The sequence below is a fragment of the Pleurodeles waltl genome, chromosome 5 (assembly GCF_031143425.1).
Source record: "Pleurodeles waltl isolate 20211129_DDA chromosome 5, aPleWal1.hap1.20221129, whole genome shotgun sequence".
NCBI classification, from domain to species: domain Eukaryota; kingdom Metazoa; phylum Chordata; class Amphibia; order Caudata; family Salamandridae; genus Pleurodeles; species Pleurodeles waltl.
This window is the reverse complement of record NC_090444.1, coordinates 1,311,877,979-1,311,897,468: the sequence shown is the minus strand read 5'-3', so window position 1 is coordinate 1,311,897,468 and position 19,490 is coordinate 1,311,877,979.

Genomic DNA, 19,490 nt, shown 5'->3' with positions numbered 1-19,490 from the left:
GGACATTGTACATGGCAGCCTGCTTTTCCTATGTCTATGGCCACTTACTGTACCCTTTGGCATCTCTATGTTCAGATCTCTGTGGCCCACTCTGGCTCCTGGTATGTTTACTGCTGCCCACTAAAAGTCATGCCAATGTATATATAACTGTACATATGACTTGCAATATTTTCAGAATGTTGTACTAATACATATTTCAATCATTTGACAGACTCCAGGTTTGTATTTGTTCCAAGGGTGTTTATTTAAATGCTCATACGTAGAGGGGGATGTGAAATGGGCTGGGGTGATGGTGGAGGAATGTCCAGTTAGAGTCCAGTCTCTTGGTAGCACAGGTGCATTGCCAGTGGTGCATAGGAAGGGGAGTAATGGCAGTTCAAGGTGAACAGGGTGGCAGAGTGGGACAGAAGGGTGACAATCAGGAGAGTCTTATTACCTGGCGGGGGTCTTGGCAATGTTCTCTGGCTTCTGCCTGGATTGCAGGGACCATTTACGGGGTGGTTTTCTTCTGCAGGGGGAAGGGTGCTGGTGGCCTGTTGTTCCTGTGGCGGGCCTCCTGTCCACTAGCGCCGGCGGAGGTGGAGGGCTGTTCTTTGGTGTGGCTAGTGCCAGGAGCCCGTTGGTGTGCCACTGCCTCCCTCATGATGTTGGCCATGTCAGGCAGCACCCCGGCAATGGTGACAAGTATGGTGTAGATGTGTTTGAGGTCCTCCCTGATCCCCAGGTACTGTCGCTCCTGCAGCCGCTGGGTCTCCTGCAACTTGACCAGTATCTGGCCCATCGTCTCCTGGGAATGGTGGTATATTTCCAGGATGTTGGTGAGTGCCTCCTGGAGAGTGGGTTCCCTGGGCCTGTCCTCCCCCTGTCACACAGCAGTCCTCCCTGCTTCCCTGTTGTCCTGTGCCTCTGACTCTGAACTGTGTGCCCTCCGCCACTGACCCCAGGTCCCTGATCGTCCTGTGTTTGTGGGGTTGCCTGGGGTCCCTGTAGTGGTGGACACACTGCTGATTGACGTGTCCTGGGGACATTGGCATGGGCCCGCTGGGTGGATGCTGTGCTGGTGTTTCTTGAGGGGGAGGCTCTGTGGTGGGTTGGGACTGTTGCAGGGTGACCAACTGTCAAGAGGTCCCTGATGGGCCAGGTTGGTCATCATGATCCAGGCGTGCAGAGCTGCTGTCATCACTGTGGACCTCCTCTGGGGGGGGAATGGATGTTGCTGGCAACTCCTCTCCAGTGACGTTGACTAGGGGTCCTGTGGGGATGAAAATGCAGTGTTTTTGTATCTGCATGTGCCATCTTGTGCATGGGTGTGTTTCCCTGTATGGTTGTGATTGCCCTGTCAGATTTGCGTTGTGTGCGTGGTGATGTTGTGGGCTGGGTGATTCTCTCTAATGGACATGCTGTGATGATGGGTGTCCATGCAGGTCTGTGATGGGGGGTCCATGGATTGTTGCAGCATGCAGGGCTTGGTATTGGGATGGGTGGGTTATGATGGTGGTGTATATGTGAGGTGGTGGGGTTATGGGGTGAGGGTAGGGGTAGGAGTTTGTGATGGCATGCAGGTAGGGTGGGGGATATAGTAGTAAAGATTTGACTTACCAGAGTCCAGTCCTCCTGCTACTCCTGCGAGGCCCTCAGGATGCATGATCGCCAAGACTTGCTCCTCCCGTGTTGTTAGTTGTGGGGGAGGAGGTGGGGGTCCACCGTCAGTCCTCTGTACAGGTACGTGGTGTCTAGCAATCACGGAATTAACCTTCCCCCGTAGGTCGTTCCACCTCTTCCTGATGTCATCCCTTGTTCTGGGGTGCTGTCCCACGGCGTTGACCCTGGCCACGATTCTCCGCCATAGCTCCATCTTCCTAGCAATGGACGTCTGCTGCACCTATGATCCAAATAGCTGTGGCTCTACCTGGATGATTTCCTCCACCACGACCCTTAGTTCCTTCTCTGAAATCCTGGGGTGTCTTTGGGGTGCCATGGATGTGGTGTGAGTGATAGTGATATGTGTGAGAATGTGTGGGGTGATGTGTGGGGTGATGTGTTGTGGTGTGTGCTATGAGGTGCGTGGATGGTGTATGGGTGATGGTGTTCTGTGGCTCAGATTGAGTGGGTGCTCCTGACTTGCGTCTCTCTGTGTTGGCAATCTTCTTTTTTTTCATTGAAAGGGTTGTGAGTAATGTGGGTGTGTGTTTTATAGTGGATTGGGTGTGTGGGGTGTGATGTGTCTATGTGTGTCAGGTATGTGTAGTTTGAATCGTCCAATGTGGTGTAGTTTTGTAAGTGTGTGTGGATTTTGAGAGCGGGGTGTGTACCGCCAATGGTTTACCGCGGTTGAAAGATTGCTGCTGTGATTCGTGGGTCCTGATACTGTGGGCGTCTTCATGTTGGCGTAACGGTGTGGGTTTTGGTACCGCCAATTTATCACTGACCTTTGGTCTGGCGGACTTGTGTGGGTGTCTGTATGGTGGCGGATTTCTCTTTGTGGGTCATAATACCCGTAGCGGTATGCCGCCGCGGTCACGGTATCTTGGCGCTCGTCAGCATGGCGGTAGGTGGCATTTACCGCCAGTGTTGTAATGAGGGCCTAAATGTTTTGAGGTTAGGAGGCTTTGAGCCTATATTCTTCATAGCTATAGCATTTCACTAGGAACAAAATGAAGAGAACACTATCAAAAATGGCTTAGCTGCTCTACAGAAAACTACCTTTATTCCTCCACTCATGAGGAATTTGCCCACCAGCTCCCGGAGGTCACTGGGCTTAATAAATCAATCATGAGTCTCTGTGTTTCACAAATTGCGTGACGAGCCTGGGGAGGACCTGACTGAAGGAGTGAGCTTGCCTGACAAAACATTCATCAGTAACACCAAGGACAGCCAGTGACCTGCGGAGGACCCAACAAGGCTGAGTGTCATTGTGCCTTAAGAGACTATTGCCTCAGGAAGAGACAGTTGGAATCTAGGATGCCTCTTTTCCCTGGACGCCCATGCCTGTCTGTGGGTTCACAAAGAACAGAGTGCAATGCCATTGTTAGACCTGGCATCATTGGCATGGTCTCGCCTTTGTTTTTTTGCCTCTGCTTCGCATGTTTTGACTGTGTGCTGGACTCTGTCTTTGCTGTTTTTGGTACTCTGGGTACTTTACCACTTCTCACCAGTGCTAAAGTGCAAATGCTCCTGTGTAATGGGTATGTGTATTTGGCTTTTCATGATTGGCATATTTGATTCACTAGTAAGTCCCTAGTAAAGTGCACTAGAGGTGCCTAGGGCCTGTAAATCAAATGCTACAGTGGTCCTGCAGCACTGGTTGTGACACCAACATTAGTAGCCCTGTAAACATGGCTCAGACCTGCCACTGCAGTGTCTGTGTGTACAGTTTTAAACTGCCAATTCGACTTGGCAAATGTAACACTTGCCAGGCCTAAACCTTCCCTTTTCTTACATGTAGGCTCTAGGTAGCCCCATGGGCAGGGTACAGTGTGCGTTAAAGGTTGGAGATGTACTAATCTGTTTTACATGTCCTAACAGTCAAATACTGCCACATTCGTTATTAACTGTTGAAAGGCCTATCTCTCTCATAGGTAAACATGGGGGCTGCCTTTAAATATTCTTAAAGTGCAGATTCACTTTGAGAGCAGATAGAAATTTGGAGGTTGGGGTCTCTGAACTCACAATTTAAAAATACATCTGTTAGTGAAGTTGGTTTTTAGCTTGATAGTTTGAAAATGCCACTTTTAGAAAGTAGGCATTTTCATGCTTTAGCCATTCTGTAACTCTACCTGTTTGTGGATTCCCTGTCTGGGTCAGACTGACAGTTGGACTGTTTGTGAATCTCCTCTAGACAATGACACAAAGGGAAATGGGATGTAGCCTTCATACCTTGATGAGCCATCTGAGCTGTAATGGAGGGAGGAGTTGTCACTCACACCTGACTGGGCTGTGTCTGCTCTCACACAATGCAGTCTCCAACCCCCTGGTGTGTGTCTGGGGCCTGGCCTGGGCACGGCAGGATCCTGTAAACAACAGAGACTTTCCTTTGAAGTTTACCTACTTCAAAGGTAGAAAGGAGTATGATTAGTGGGCCCAAAACCCCAGACTTTTAGATCATGTCTGGAACCAAGAGGAACCTCTGCCAAGGAGAAGAGCTGAAGAGATGAGGGGAAGTGCTGCCCCTGCCTGTGACTGTGCTTTGTTGGGCTATCCTGCAGTTCCTGCTTCTGCCTGTGAAAGGGGAGAAAGACTGGACTTCTTTGTGAATTCCTGCTTCAGAAGAATCTCCAAGGGCTTGAACTGAGCTTGCCTCCTGTTTTGAAGTTTCAGGTGTAGGAGGCTGGCCTGGCTTATAGTGGGTACCTTGTGGTACTTACACCTTGTGCCAGGTTCAGTTATCCCTTATTAGTAGATTAGTAGTGTTCTTGCTGCTTAGGCTGATAGAGGTAGCTATAGCAGAGCAGCTTAGGCTGAACTAGGAGACATGCAAAGCTCCTGCTATACCACTTATATCACATAGTACTATCTCATAAGAAACACAATACTCAGAGTTACTAAAAATAAAGGTACTTCTTTTTAGTGACAATATGCCAAAAATATCTTAGAGGATATACTCCCTTAGGCGGTAAGTAAAATACACAAATCAGGTAATAAACAGTTAGAAAAGTAGTGCAAACACTGTAGAATACAATAGGATGCAATAGAACACAATAGGCCTAGGGGCAACAAAAACCATATACTCCAAAAGTTGAATGCGAACCACGAATGGACCCCGGGCCTAGTGTAGTGTGTAGAGGGTCGCTGGGAGTGTGAGAAAACACTAAGGGTGTCCAAGATACCCCACCCCAAGACCCTGAAAAGTAGGAGTAAAGTTACACTACTACCCCAGAAAGACAGTAAAGTCGAGATAGGGGATTCTGCAAAGGTAACAACTGACTGCAAAGCACTGAAGAAGGATTCCTGGACCTGAGGACCTGTAAAGGAAGGGGACCAAGTCCAAGAGTCACGCAAGTGTCCAGGGGGGGCAGGAGCCCACTAAACCCCAGATGAAGGTGCAAAATGGCTGCCTCCTGGTGGAAGAAGCTGAAGATTCTGCAACAGTGGAAGGTGCCAGGAACTTCTCCTTTGGTCAGAAGATGTTCCATGGTGTGCTGGAGGATGCAGAGTTGTTTCCACGCAGAAAGACTGCAAACAAGCCTTGCTAGCTGCAAGAGTCATGGTTGAAGATAATGGGTGCTGCCCGGGCTCAGGAAGGACCAGGAGGTTACCCCTTGGAGGAGGAGACAGAGGGGGTGCTCAGCAATAAAGAGAGCCCATGCAGAAGCAGGCAGCACCTGCAGAAGCACTTGAGCAGGCATTCAAGAAATGTGAGCACGGTGGTCATCTCAACACAACAAAAAAGGGTCCCTCGAAGCCGGTGGTCAACTCAGCGAGTTGAGCAATGCAGGACGGAGTGCTGGGGACCTGGGCTGTGCTGTGCACGAAGGAATTCTTGCAAAAGAGCACAGAAGCCTTAGCAGCTGCAGATCATGCAGTACACAGGATTACTGTCTGGCGTGGGGAGACAAATTTGGACAGAAGGACCACTGGACTGTCGGGGTCAATTGGATCCAGCTCCCGTGTTCCAGGGACCGCGCTCGTCAAGATGACATAGGATCCAGAGGACCGGTGATGCAGAAGTTTGGTGCTTGCGTTAGCCGGGGGAAGATTCCGTCAACCCACAGGAGATTTCTTCTTGGCTTCCAGTGCATGGTGAAGGCAGACAGCCCTCAGGAAACAGTCGAGAGAGCTGGCAGGATTAGGCGCTACATTGTTGCTGGTAGTCGTCTTGCTACTTTGTTGCGGTTTTGCAGGTGTCCTGGAGCAGTCAGCAGTCGATCCTTGGCAGAAGCCAAGAGGGAGATGCAGAGGAACTCTGGTGAGCTCTTACATTCATTATCTGAAGAGAAACCCGCAGGAGAGACCCTAAATAGCCCTCAGAGGAGGATTGGCTACCTAACCAGGTAAGAGCCTATCAGGAGGGGTCTCTGACATCACCTGCTGGCACTGGCCACTCAGAGGTCTCCATTGTGCCCTCACACCTCTGCATTCAAGATGGCAGAGGTCTGGGACACACTGGAGGCGCTCTGGGCACCACCCCTGGGGTGGTGAAGGACAGGGGAGTGCTCACTCCCCTTTCCTTTGTCCAGTTTCGCGCCAGAGCAGGGGCTGGGGGATCCCTGAACCGGTGTAGACTGGCTTATGCAAGGAAGGCACCATCTGTGCCCTTCAAAGCATTTACAGAGGCTGTGGGAGGCTACTCCTCCCCAGCCCACAACACCTATTTCCAAAGGGAGAGGGTGTAACACCTTCTCTCAGAGCAAATCCTTTGTTCTGCCTTCCTGGGACTGGGCTGCCCAGACCCCAGGTGGGCAGAAACCTGCCTGAGGGTTGGCAGCAGCGGTAACTGCAGAGAAAACCCAAGAGAGCTAGTTTGGCAGTACCCGGGGTCCATGCTGGAGCCCCGGGGATGCATGGGATTGGCACCCCAATACCAAATTTAGCTTGGGGGGGCAATTCCATGATCTTCGACATGTTACACGACCATGTTCGGAGTTACCATTGTGAAGCTACATATAGGTATTGACCTATATGTAGTTCACACGTGTAATCGTGTCCCCGCACTCACAAAGTCTGGGGAAATTGCCCTGAACAATGTGGGGGCACCTTGGCTAGTGCCAGGGTGCCCTCACACTTAGTAACTTTGCACCTAACCTTCACTAAGTGAGGGTTAGACATATAGGTGACTTATAAGTTACTTAAGTGCAGTGTAAAATGGCTGTGAAATAACGTGGATGTTATTTCACTCAGGCCGCAGTGGCAGCCCAGTGTAAAAATTGTCTAAGCTCCCTATGGGTGGCAAAAGAAATGCTGAAGCCCATAGGGATCTCCTGGAACCCCAATACCCTGGATACCTAGGTACCATATACTAGGGAATTATAAGGGTGTTCTAGTTTGCCAATCAGAATTGGTGAAAATGGTCACTAGCCTGCAGTGACAATTGTAAAAGCAGAGTGAGCATAAACACTGAGGTTCTAGTTAGCAGAGCCTCAGTGATACAGTTAGGCACCACACAGGGAACACATATAGGCCACAAACTAGGAGCAATGGGGTCCTGGCTAGCAGGATCCCAGTGACACAGGCAAAAACAAACTGACACACAAGTAAAAATGGGGTTAACATGCCAGGCAAGATGGTACTTTCCTACATCAGGGCCATAAAAGACTTCCTCTGCCAGCATCGGGGCTCTCTGCTGACACTCCTTTCCTGCCAATGGTGCCCTATCCAGTCCCTGGGCCCTTGATAGGTGACGTTGGCAGAAAATAACTGAAATTCATGCACAGAACGCCTTGTGGGGAAATTTTCAGTGCACCATCTGCAACGTGGCTGATAAACGATGTGCCACCCACTTCTTGGCTGAAATCAATGCTCCATCTGCATCGCGGCTGGGAGATCAACACATCGTGGCTGGAGAAATGATGCAACAGCCACTTGCGGCTGCTGATAATCACGCAAGCCCCACGTAGTGCGGTTTTCTAACATTGTGCGACCGGATTTCACACACATAGTCCCACGATGCATAGTCATTGTGAACCTGCACAGATCCAAGGTATCCTGTCCATCGCTCTCTTGCAAGGGAGAAAAACAACGCATCGTCGACCCGACCAGAGAAGAAACAACGCACGGCCTCACTTGCGAATAAGGAGTCAACGCATCCCTGACTCTTCTGACGCACGCTTACCCGTACGGCTTTATTTTTGACGGAAACCAGGAACTTTGTGTAAAATCAACGTTTCAATTGTTTTCTATGGAGCAAGACTCTTAGGGGCCAGATGTATGAAAAATCCACTTTGCGATTCTCTAATAGCATTTTTTAAGAAATTGCTATTTCTGATTCGCAAAATGGTATTTATCATATTTGCAATTCGGTGATAGAGATTTCTTAAAAATCGCAAATGCTATTACCGAATCGCAAATAGCGATTCTGAGCCCATTCGCACCAATGGGCCTGTAGGCCCATATTTGCGAATTTTTAGCATTTCCCAAATTGCAAATTCCTAACTGGAATTCACAATTTAGGAAATGCAAAACCCTATGGTGCCAAAGGGGCATGTGTGCGTTACATGTCAATTTTAAAAGTGCATTTTTGATGCATTTTTAAAATTTGCACATGGTTACCACCAAGTTTTATTTGGTGGTATTTGCGATTCCTTAATGCCCAATTCGCATTAAGGAAAAGCTTGATACATGTGCTTAAGAAATCGCAAATAAGGATTCCTTATTTGTGATTTGCTATTTAGAGAATCACAATTTGCTATTTTAGCGATTCCTTAACATTGCATAGTGAATGCCTTTCATACATACTGAAAGGCATTTCTGCATTGCAAACGCCCATTCGCACCGTTTGCGAATGCAAAAACACTTGTACATCTGGCCCTTATTCTTTTGAAAATTCATATCTTGACTTGTGTATGTTGGATGTCTGTCATTTTGGTCTTGTTTGATTTAGATAAGTAGTGCCTATTTTTCTAAACTGGTGTGGTGTCCATTTCTAGTGTTTTCACTGTATTATTGTGTGTGTTGGTTCAAATACCTTACACATTGCTTCTAAGATAAGCTTTCCTGCTCATGCCAAGCTACCAATGGGGTGAGTGGGGTTTAACCAGGCTTGTTTCTCCTTTGCCCTGACTAGAATGAGGGTCCTTGCTTGGACAGGGCTTAACCTGACTGCCAACCAAAGACCCCATTTCTAACAGCCATCATCTAACCTGCAGCAAAGTCAGGAAGGGAATATGGGAAGTAAAGACAGCCGACTCTTCCAATTGTGCTATATATTAAGTGTGCTGTGGGGACTGGAGCCAGCCTGGCCATGTTGGCCTGGGATACTGTGTTTCCTCCAAGCAAAATCTCACAACCTCTAAAAAAATAAGAAACACACCAGAGGGCACTTTTACTTTTATTTATTTTTTTAAGTTGCATCATGAAATGGTGTGCCATGTCCAGTCTGAGAATTGCTCCTTAAAGCCCAGAGAGAGGTTAAAATGTGTATATTGTTTTGGTAGTGCTACAGAGGGTGAATGGGCAACATCAAAGGAATCAGCATTGTGCTTCATGGCCATGGTGCCTGGGTAGGTCTGTAATAGGCTCAAGCCACTCAAGAGAGGTACTGTTTTTATTGGAAGGAGTGCTGGAATGGTAGATGGCAGGAATTTAGTGGACCCCTGCTGATTCTAGAACCTTTCCTCATATAAATGGGAGGAGAATGCATGATTCTATCCAAAGCATGGCCTTTGCAGGGCTTTTAGGGTAAGTAAACATCAGGATCCACACAAGTTATACCATCCTATATTTGCCCGGTTCTCTAAGTTTCAGAAATTCACCGAGTTCATTTGGTCTCTTTGCTGCTAGCTGACTCATAGCTCCAATCATGCATTCAATCACCATGGCATCACTTGCAATAGAGCAAGGAATGCTCTTGTACTCGGGGGCAGAAAGTCTGTTGGGACTTTGAGGGCTTTTGTTTAAAAATAAAACCTTGCATCCAGTGGGTTTTCAGCCCCTAAGGGCAGATTGGGTTAAATCTTCTATCTTCCACCCGAGGGGAGAAAAATTGTTGAGGTTTGGAAGGTGAGAATAATAGCTCGCTGTGGGTCAGCACCCGTCCCAATCTTGTTAAAAAAAATAACCTGTGGGTGCAGTGACCCCCAAGGGGTGTGGATTTAGAATAACATTCCCTATCTGCCTCCAGGGGAGAAGAACGCTGTTTGTTCTTTATGAGTAGGATAAAGCATGAGGCCTGGAAGGGTTAAACCTACCACATAGCACAGGTTTTTGTAAATTATGTTATCCCTTGAGGGGCGAAAGAGTGTAGAACTCTTTAGTGGTGAATGAAAGGCCTGATGCCTGGGTGGGCATTTTTCTGAAAAAATAATCACTTGTGTCCTGTGGGCTTTCTGCCCTTAGGAGGCAGGGTGGGGATACATTTCTCAAATCTGCACCCAGGAGCAGAAAAAATGCTGAACCGTTTATGGGGTAGGGCCAGTGCCCTGCCCATTTTATTTTTAACAAACATTCTTGGCGTATAGTGTGCTTTCTGCCCTCCCCTCCAAGTTGGCGGATTGGGATAAATACTCCAATCTGCCACTCATTGGGGGTAGTAGAAAGAATATCTCTGACTCTAGTTGATGGTGCAGATCTCGTTGTCTGTGTGGACAGCCCTCACCCATTTTTTTAACAAATTTTCTCTGGTATGTGTTGGGCTTCCAGCCCCTGAGGGGAAAATTATCGGTAAATCCCCCTCAACCTGGGGAATACTGCTAGGATTGTTAGTGAGTAGGGTCACAACCCATGGCAAGTGCAGGCAACCCTTTCTTAACACATTTTACCTGGTGTCTGGTTGGCTTTCTGCCCTACCGGAGGCAGATTGGATGTAAACTTTTAACCTGTCTTCCACTGCAGGCCCCGAAAAACTGTGGGGCTTTTATGTAGTTTGTACATGGCATGAAAAGTGGGTAGGCTACCCTCACTCTTTTTATGACTAATTTCCCTGATGTCTAGTGGGCCTTCTGACCCCCCCAGGAATAATGGGGGATAAATCATCTCCACTCAGCCTGGGTGCAGGACTGCTGGAAGAGTCATAGGCTGGAGGCATGGCCTGATGTGTGGGAGGGTTGCAGACAGCACTTCTTATTTTATAATATAGTATCCTTGGTACATACAGGCGTTCTTTTGGGAGGGTGGGGGAGATTACCCAACCGGCCCCCTCAACAGAGGCAGAAAGACTGTTGGGCCCGTTCTTTAGAGGGGTACTGCCTGAGTGGGTCAGCCCATATCCCTTCTTTTTTGCTAAATGATATCCCTGGCGCTAGTGAGCTTTCTGTCTATGCCTAGGTGGCCCTCCCCGTCAAATACGCCCTGGGCGATCCTCAGAGATCCACTAGAGAGATGTTCCACTGGAAAGTAGACATTGTCTCAGTGGTACTCTGTCACTTTCCTGCTTGGCTCATTGACACCTAAAGCATTAGGCACCAGCTCCCTTGATGCTCTCATTCTTAATATTCTAAAGTAGTTTTACCAGATGGAAAACCTTCTGCTGGTTGCACCAACAATATTTTCTTATAAGGGGGACAAACAGTTTATGTCCTTTGCACTTGTGTGGTAGTGCTGTGCAGTGCTGCTGCTATTCCTCAGGATGAGGGCAACACTCACAGACCCAGGATACTTTGCATTGACATGGGAGTTGAGCTGGTCCGCCAGGCACATTATCTGCACATTCATAGAGTAAAAGCTCATTTGATTTCTGAACACCTGTTCATTTCTCCGGGGGGGGGGGGGGGGGAACAAATGCAATATGTGTACCATCATTAGCCCAAATAATGTTGGGGATATGTCCCATTGCATAGAAATCAGCTTTCACTGTGGCCAAATCAGCCACCTGGGGGACAACGATGTAGCTGCACATGTGTTTAATCAGGGCAGACAATTCGCTGGTCAGCACTATTGAGAACATTGGCTGTGACATTCCAGCTCCAAGCCCACTGTCACTTGGAAAGAAACAGTTGCCAACAAATGGAGCACTGATAACATTTGCACAAGAGGGGGGATCCCGGTGGGGTGACGGATAGCAGATATCAGGTCAGGCTCTAATTGGGCACACAGCTCTGTGACTGTGGCCCTTTCCAGTCTATAGGTGAGGATAATGTGCCTGTCCTCCATTGTTGTCAAGTCCACCAGAGGCCTGTACACAGGGGATATCTCCTATTCATCCATAGCGGATGCAATCTAGGGGGCTAAACGGTGAGCAGCTGGTCACTATCCCATATTTCCAAACACTACACTTCATTGCATGTTTTGACTGTAACAGTATATTGTTGGATAGGCCCAAATGGTGCTTATGTGTTCTGTGACGCAGTTAGGTGCCATGGCCTGCCCCCCCCCACTGAAATGGGGACTGCCTGTCCTTTTAGGAGGGACATATAGAAATGAGGTAATTCCACAGACGTTGTGCGCCGTTGCGGGAGGCGGTCAAAAACCGCTGTGCAACTTCTCATTGGTTACCATTGGGCCCGAAGGCCAATGGTGATGTACGCTGGCAGTGACGATACTCACTGCCGCCAACGTGACCGCCATTTTCTATATGTTCACTCACTTGCTACCTGACCTTCAACAGGAGAGGATCTACACTGCATGTGCTGCTGTGACCTGTGTCTGGAACCTACCATGGCTCGTGTCACTGGAGAAAGGGCCCCTGCCTTCACTGCAGCGGAGTTGGAGCAACTGGTGGCTGGGGTCCTACCTCAGTACTGAATGCTGTATGGGCCTTTCATACATACTGAAAGGCATTTCTGCATCGCAAACGCCCATTCGCACCGTTTGCGAATGCAAAAACACTTGTACATCTGGCCCTTATTCTTTTGAAAATTCATATCTTGACTTGTGTATGTTGGATGTCTGTCATTTTGGTCTTGTTTGATTTAGATAAGTAGTGCCTATTTTTCTAAACTGGTGTGGTGTCCATTTCTAGTGTTTTCACTGTATTATTGTGTGTGTTTGTTCAAATACCTTACACATTGCTTCTAAGATAAGCTTTCCTGCTCATGCCAAGCTACCAATGGGGTGAGTGGGGTTTAACCAGGCTTGTTTCTCCTTTGCCCTTACTAGAATGAGGGTCCTTGCTTGGACAGGGCTTAACCTGACTGCCAACCAAAGACCCCATTTCTAACAGCCATCATCTAACCTGCAGCAAAGTCAGGAAGGGAATATGGGAAGTAAAGACAGCCGACTCTTCCAATTGTGCTATATATTAAGTGTGCTGTGGGGACTGGAGCCAGCCTGGCCATGTTGGCCTGGGATACTATGTTTCCTCCAAGCAAAATCTCACAACCTCTAAAAAAATAAGAAACACACCAGAGGGCACTTTTACTTTTATTTATTTTTTTAAGTTGCATCATGAAATGGTGTGCCATGTCCAGTCTGAGAATTGCTCCTTAAAGCCCAGAGAGAGGTTAAAATGTGTATATTGTTTTGGTAGTGCTACAGAGGGTGAATGGGCAACATCAAAGGAATCAGCTTTGTGCTTCATGGCCATGGTGCCTGGGTAGGTCTGTAATAGGCTCAAGCCACTCAAGAGAGGTACTGTTTTTATTGGAAGGAGTGCTGGAATGGTAGATGGCAGGAATTTAGTGGACCCCTGCTGATTCTAGAACCTTTCCTCATATAAATGGGAGGAGAATGCATGATTCTATCCAAAGCATGGCCTTTGCAGGGCTTTTAGGGTAAGTAAACATCAGGATCCACACAAGTTATACCATCCTATATTTGCCCGGTTCTCTAAGTTTCAGAAATTCACCGAGTTCATTTGGTCTCTTTGCTGCTAGCTGACTCATAGCTCCAATCATGCATTCAATCACCATGGCATCACTTGCAATAGAGCAAGGAATGCTCTTGTACTCGGGGGCAGAAAGTCTGTTGGGACTTTGAGGGCTTTTGTTTAAAAATAAAACCTTGCATCCAGTGGGTTTTCAGCCCCTAAGGGCAGATTGGGTTAAATCTTCTATCTTCCACCCGAGGGGAGAAAAATTGTTGAGGTTTGGAAGGTGAGAATAATAGCTCGCTGTGGGTCAGCACCCGTCCCAATCTTGTTAAAAAAAATAACCTGTGGGTGCAGTGACCCCCAAGGGGTGTGGATTTAGAATAACATTCCCTATCTGCCTCCAGGGGAGAAGAACGCTGTTTGTTCTTTATGAGTAGGATAAAGCATGAGGCCTGGAAGGGTTAAACCTACCACATAGCACAGGTTTTTGTAAATTATGTTATCCCTTGAGGGGCGAAAGAGTGTAGAACTCTTTAGTGGTGAATGAAAGGCCTGATGCCTGGGTGGGCATTTTTCTGAAAAAATAATCACTTGTGTCCTGTGGGCTTTCTGCCCTTAGGAGGCAGGGTGGGGATACATTTCTCAAATCTGCACCCAGGAGCAGAAAAAATGCTGAACCGTTTATGGGGTAGGGCCAGTGCCCTGCCCATTTTATTTTTAACAAACATTCTTGGCGTATAGTGTGCTTTCTGCCCTCCCCTCCAAGTTGGCGGATTGGGATAAATACTCCAATCTGCCACTCATTGGGGGTAGTAGAAAGAATATCTCTGACTCTAGTTGATGGTGCAGATCTCGTTGTCTGTGTGGACAGCCCTCACCCATTTTTTTAACAAATTTTCTCTGGTATGTGTTGGGCTTCCAGCCCCTGAGGGGAAAATTATTGGTAAATCCCCCTCAACCTGGGGAATACTGCTAGGATTGTTAGTGAGTAGGGTCACAACCCATGGCAAGTGCAGGCAACCCTTTCTTAACACATTTTACCTGGTGTCTGGTTGGCTTTCTGCCCTACCGGAGGCAGATTGGATGTAAACTTTTAACCTGTCTTCCACTGCAGGCCCCGAAAAACTGTAGGGCTTTTATGTAGTTTGTACATGGCATGAAAAGTGGGTAGGCTACCCTCACTCTTTTTATGACTAATTTCCCTGATGTCTAGTGGGCCTTCTGACCCCCCCAGGAATAATGGGGGATAAATCATCTCCACTCAGCCTGGGTGCAGGACTGCTGGAAGAGTCATAGGCTGGAGGCATGGCCTGATGTGTGGGAGGGTTGCAGACAGCACTTCTTGTTTAAAATATAATATCCTTGGTACATACAGGCGTTCTTTTGGGATGGTGGGGGAGATTACCCAACCGGCCCCCTCAACAGAGGCAGAAAGACTGTTGGGCCCGTTCTTTAGAGGGGTACTGCCTGAGTGGGTCAGCCCATATCCCTTCTTTTTTGCTAAATGATATCCCTGGCGCTAGTGAGCTTTCTGTCTATGCCTAGGTGGCCCTCCCCGTCAAATACGCCCTGGGCGATCCTCAGAGATCCACTAGAGAGATGTTCCACTGGAAAGGAGACATTGTCTCAGTGGTACTCTGTCACTTTCCTGCTTGGCTCATTGACACCTAAAGCATTAGGCACCAGCTCCCTTGATGCTCTCATTCTTAATATTCTAAAGTAGTTTTACCAGATGGAAAACCTTCTGCTGGTTGCACCAAAAATATTTTCTTATAAGGGGGACAAACAGTTTATGTCCTTTGCACTTGTGTGGTAGTGCTGTGCAGTGCTGCTGCTATTCCTCAGGATGAGGGCAACACTCACAGACCCAGGATACTTTGCATTGACATGGGAGTTGAGCTGGTCCGCCAGGCACATTATCTGCACATTCATAGAGTAAAAGCTCATTTGATTTCTGAACACCTGTTCATTTCTCCGGGGGGGGGGGGAACAAATGCAATATGTGTACCATCATTAGCCCAAATAATGTTGGGGATATGTCCCATTGCATAGAAATCAGCTTTCACTGTGGCCAAATCAGCCACCTGGGGGACAACGATGTAGCTGCACATGTGTTTAATCAGGGCAGACAATTCGCTGGTCAGCACTATTGAGAACATTGGCTGTGACATTCCAGCTCCAAGCCCACTGTCACTTGGAAAGAAACAGTTGCCAACAAATGGAGCACTGATAACATTTGCACAAGAGGGGGGATCCCGGTGGGGTGACGGATAGCAGATATCAGGTCAGGCTCTAATTGGGCACACAGCTCTGTGACTGTGGCCCTTTCCAGTCTATAGGTGAGGATAATGTGCCTGTCCTCCATTGTTGTCAAGTCCACCAGAGGCCTGTACACAGGGGATATCTCCTATTCATCCATAGCGGATGCAATCTAGGGGGCTAAACGGTGAGCAGCTGGTCACTATCCCATATTTCCAAACACTACACTTCATTGCATGTTTTGACTGTAACAGTATATTGTTGGATAGGCCCAAATGGTGCTTATGTGTTCTGTGACGCAGTTAGGTGCCATGGCCTGCCCCCCCCACTGAAATGGGGACTGCCTGTCCTTTTAGGAGGGACATATAGAAATGAGGTAATTCCACAGACGTTGTGCGCCGTTGCGGGAGGCGGTCAAAAACCGCTGTGCAACTTCTCATTGGTTACCATTGGGCCCGAAGGCCAATGGTGATGTACGCTGGCAGTGACGATACTCACTGCCGCCAACGTGACCGCCATTTTCTATATGTTCACTCACTTGCTACCTGACCTTCAACAGGAGAGGATCTACACTGCATGTGCTGCTGTGACCTGTGTCTGGAACCTACCATGGCTCGTGTCACTGGAGAAAGGGCCCCTGCCTTCACTGCAGCGGAGTTGGAGCAACTGGTGGCTGGGGTCCTACCTCAGTACTGAATGCTGTATGGGCCTTTCATACATACTGAAAGGCATTTCTGCATCGCAAACGCCCATTCGCACCGTTTGCGAATGCAAAAACACTTGTACATCTGGCCCTTATTCTTTTGAAAATTCATATCTTGACTTGTGTATGTTGGATGTCTGTCATTTTGGTCTTGTTTGATTTAGATAAGTAGTGCCTATTTTTCTAAACTGGTGTGGTGTCCATTTCTAGTGTTTTCACTGTATTATTGTGTGTGTTTGTTCAAATACCTTACACATTGCTTCTAAGATAAGCTTTCCTGCTCATGCCAAGCTACCAATGGGGTGAGTGGGGTTTAACCAGGCTTGTTTCTCCTTTGCCCTGACTAGAATGAGGGTCCTTGCTTGGACAGGGCTTAACCTGACTGCCAACCAAAGACCCCATTTCTAACAGCCATCATCTAACCTGCAGCAAAGTCAGGAAGGGAATATGGGAAGTAAAGACAGCCGACTCTTCCAATTGTGCTATATATTAAGTGTGCTGTGGGGACTGGAGCCAGCCTGGCCATGTTGGCCTGGGATACTATGTTTCCTCCAAGCAAAATCTCACAACCTCTAAAAAAATAAGAAACACACCAGAGGGCACTTTTACTTTTATTTATTTTTTTAAGTTGCATCATGAAATGGTGTGCCATGTCCAGTCTGAGAATTGCTCCTTAAAGCCCAGAGAGAGGTTAAAATGTGTATATTGTTTTGGTAGTGCTACAGAGGGTGAATGGGCAACATCAAAGGAATCAGCTTTGTGCTTCATGGCCATGGTGCCTGGGTAGGTCTGTAATAGGCTCAAGCCACTCAAGAGAGGTACTGTTTTTATTGGAAGGAGTGCTGGAATGGTAGATGGCAGGAATTTAGTGGACCCCTGCTGATTCTAGAACCTTTCCTCATATAAATGGGAGGAGAATGCATGATTCTATCCAAAGCATGGCCTTTGCAGGGCTTTTAGGGTAAGTAAACATCAGGATCCACACAAGTTATACCATCCTATATTTGCCCGGTTCTCTAAGTTTCAGAAATTCACCGAGTTCATTTGGTCTCTTTGCTGCTAGCTGACTCATAGCTCCAATCATGCATTCAATCACCATGGCATCACTTGCAATAGAGCAAGGAATGCTCTTGTACTCGGGGGCAGAAAGTCTGTTGGGACTTTGAGGGCTTTTGTTTAAAAATAAAACCTTGCATCCAGTGGGTTTTCAGCCCCTAAGGGCAGATTGGGTTAAATCTTCTATCTTCCACCCGAGGGGAGAAAAATTGTTGAGGTTTGGAAGGTGAGAATAATAGCTCGCTGTGGGTCAGCACCCGTCCCAATCTTGTTAAAAAAAATAACCTGTGGGTGCAGTGACCCCCAAGGGGTGTGGATTTAGAATAACATTCCCTATCTGCCTCCAGGGGAGAAGAACGCTGTTTGTTCTTTATGAGTAGGATAAAGCATGAGGCCTGGAAGGGTTAAACCTACCACATAGCACAGGTTTTTGTAAATTATGTTATCCCTTGAGGGGCGAAAGAGTGTAGAACTCTTTAGTGGTGAATGAAAGGCCTGATGCCTGGGTGGGCATTTTTCTGAAAAAATAATCACTTGTGTCCTGTGGGCTTTCTGCCCTTAGGAGGCAGGGTGGGGATACATTTCTCAAATCTGCACCCAGGAGCAGAAAAAATGCTGAACCGTTTATGGGGTAGGGCCAGTGCCCTGCCCATTTTATTTTTAACAAACATTCTTGGCGTATAGTGTGCTTTCTGCCCTCCCCTCCAAGTTGGCGGATTGGGATAAATACTCCAATCTGCCACTCATTGGGGGTAGTAGAAAGAATATCTCTGACTCTAGTTGATGGTGCAGATCTCGTTGTCTGTGTGGACAGCCCTCACCCATTTTTTTAACAAATTTTCTCTGGTATGTGTTGGGCTTCCAGCCCCTGAGGGGAAAATTATTGGTAAATCCCCCTCAACCTGGGGAATACTGCTAGGATTGTTAGTGAGTAGGGTCACAACCCATGGCAAGTGCAGGCAACCCTTTCTTAACACATTTTACCTGGTGTCTGGTTGGCTTTCTGCCCTACCGGAGGCAGATTGGATGTAAACTTTTAACCTGTCTTCCACTGCAGGCCCCGAAAAACTGTAGGGCTTTTATGTAGTTTGTACATGGCATGAAAAGTGGGTAGGCTACCCTCACTCTTTTTATGACTAATTTCCCTGATGTCTAGTGGGCCTTCTGACCCCCCCAGGAATAATGGGGGATAAATCATCTCCACTCAGCCTGGGTGCAGGACTGCTGGAAGAGTCATAGGCTGGAGGCATGGCCTGATGTGTGGGAGGGTTGCAGACAGCACTTCTTGTTTAAAATATAATATCCTTGGTACATACAGGCGTTCTTTTGGGATGGTGGGGGAGATTACCCAACCGGCCCCCTCAACAGAGGCAGAAAGACTGTTGGGCCCGTTCTTTAGAGGGGTACTGCCTGAGTGGGTCAGCCCATATCCCTTCTTTTTTGCTAAATGATATCCCTGGCGCTAGTGAGCTTTCTGTCTATGCCTAGGTGGCCCTCCCCGTCAAATACGCCCTGGGCGATCCTCAGAGATCCACTAGAGAGATGTTCCACTGGAAAGGAGACATTGTCTCAGTGGTACTCTGTCACTTTCCTGCTTGGCTCATTGACACCTAAAGCATTAGGCACCAGCTCCCTTGATGCTCTCATTCTTAATATTCTAAAGTAGTTTTACCAGATGGAAAACCTTCTGCTGGTTGCACCAAAAATATTTTCTTATAAGGGGGACAAACAGTTTATGTCCTTTGCACTTGTGTGGTAGTGCTGTGCAGTGCTGCTGCTATTCCTCAGGATGAGGGCAACACTCACAGACCCAGGATACTTTGCATTGACATGGGAGTTGAGCTGGTCCGCCAGGCACATTATCTGCACATTCATAGAGTAAAAGCTCATTTGATTTCTGAACACCTGTTCATTTCTCCGGGGGGGGGGGGAATAAATGCAATATGTGTACCATCATTAGCCCAAATAATGTTGGGGATATGTCCCATTGCATAGAAATCAGCTTTCACTGTGGCCAAATCAGCCACCTGGGGGACAACGATGTAGCTGCACATGTGTTTAATCAGGGCAGACAATTCTCTGGTCAGCACTATTGAGAACATTGGCTGTGACATTCCAGCTCCAAGCCCACTG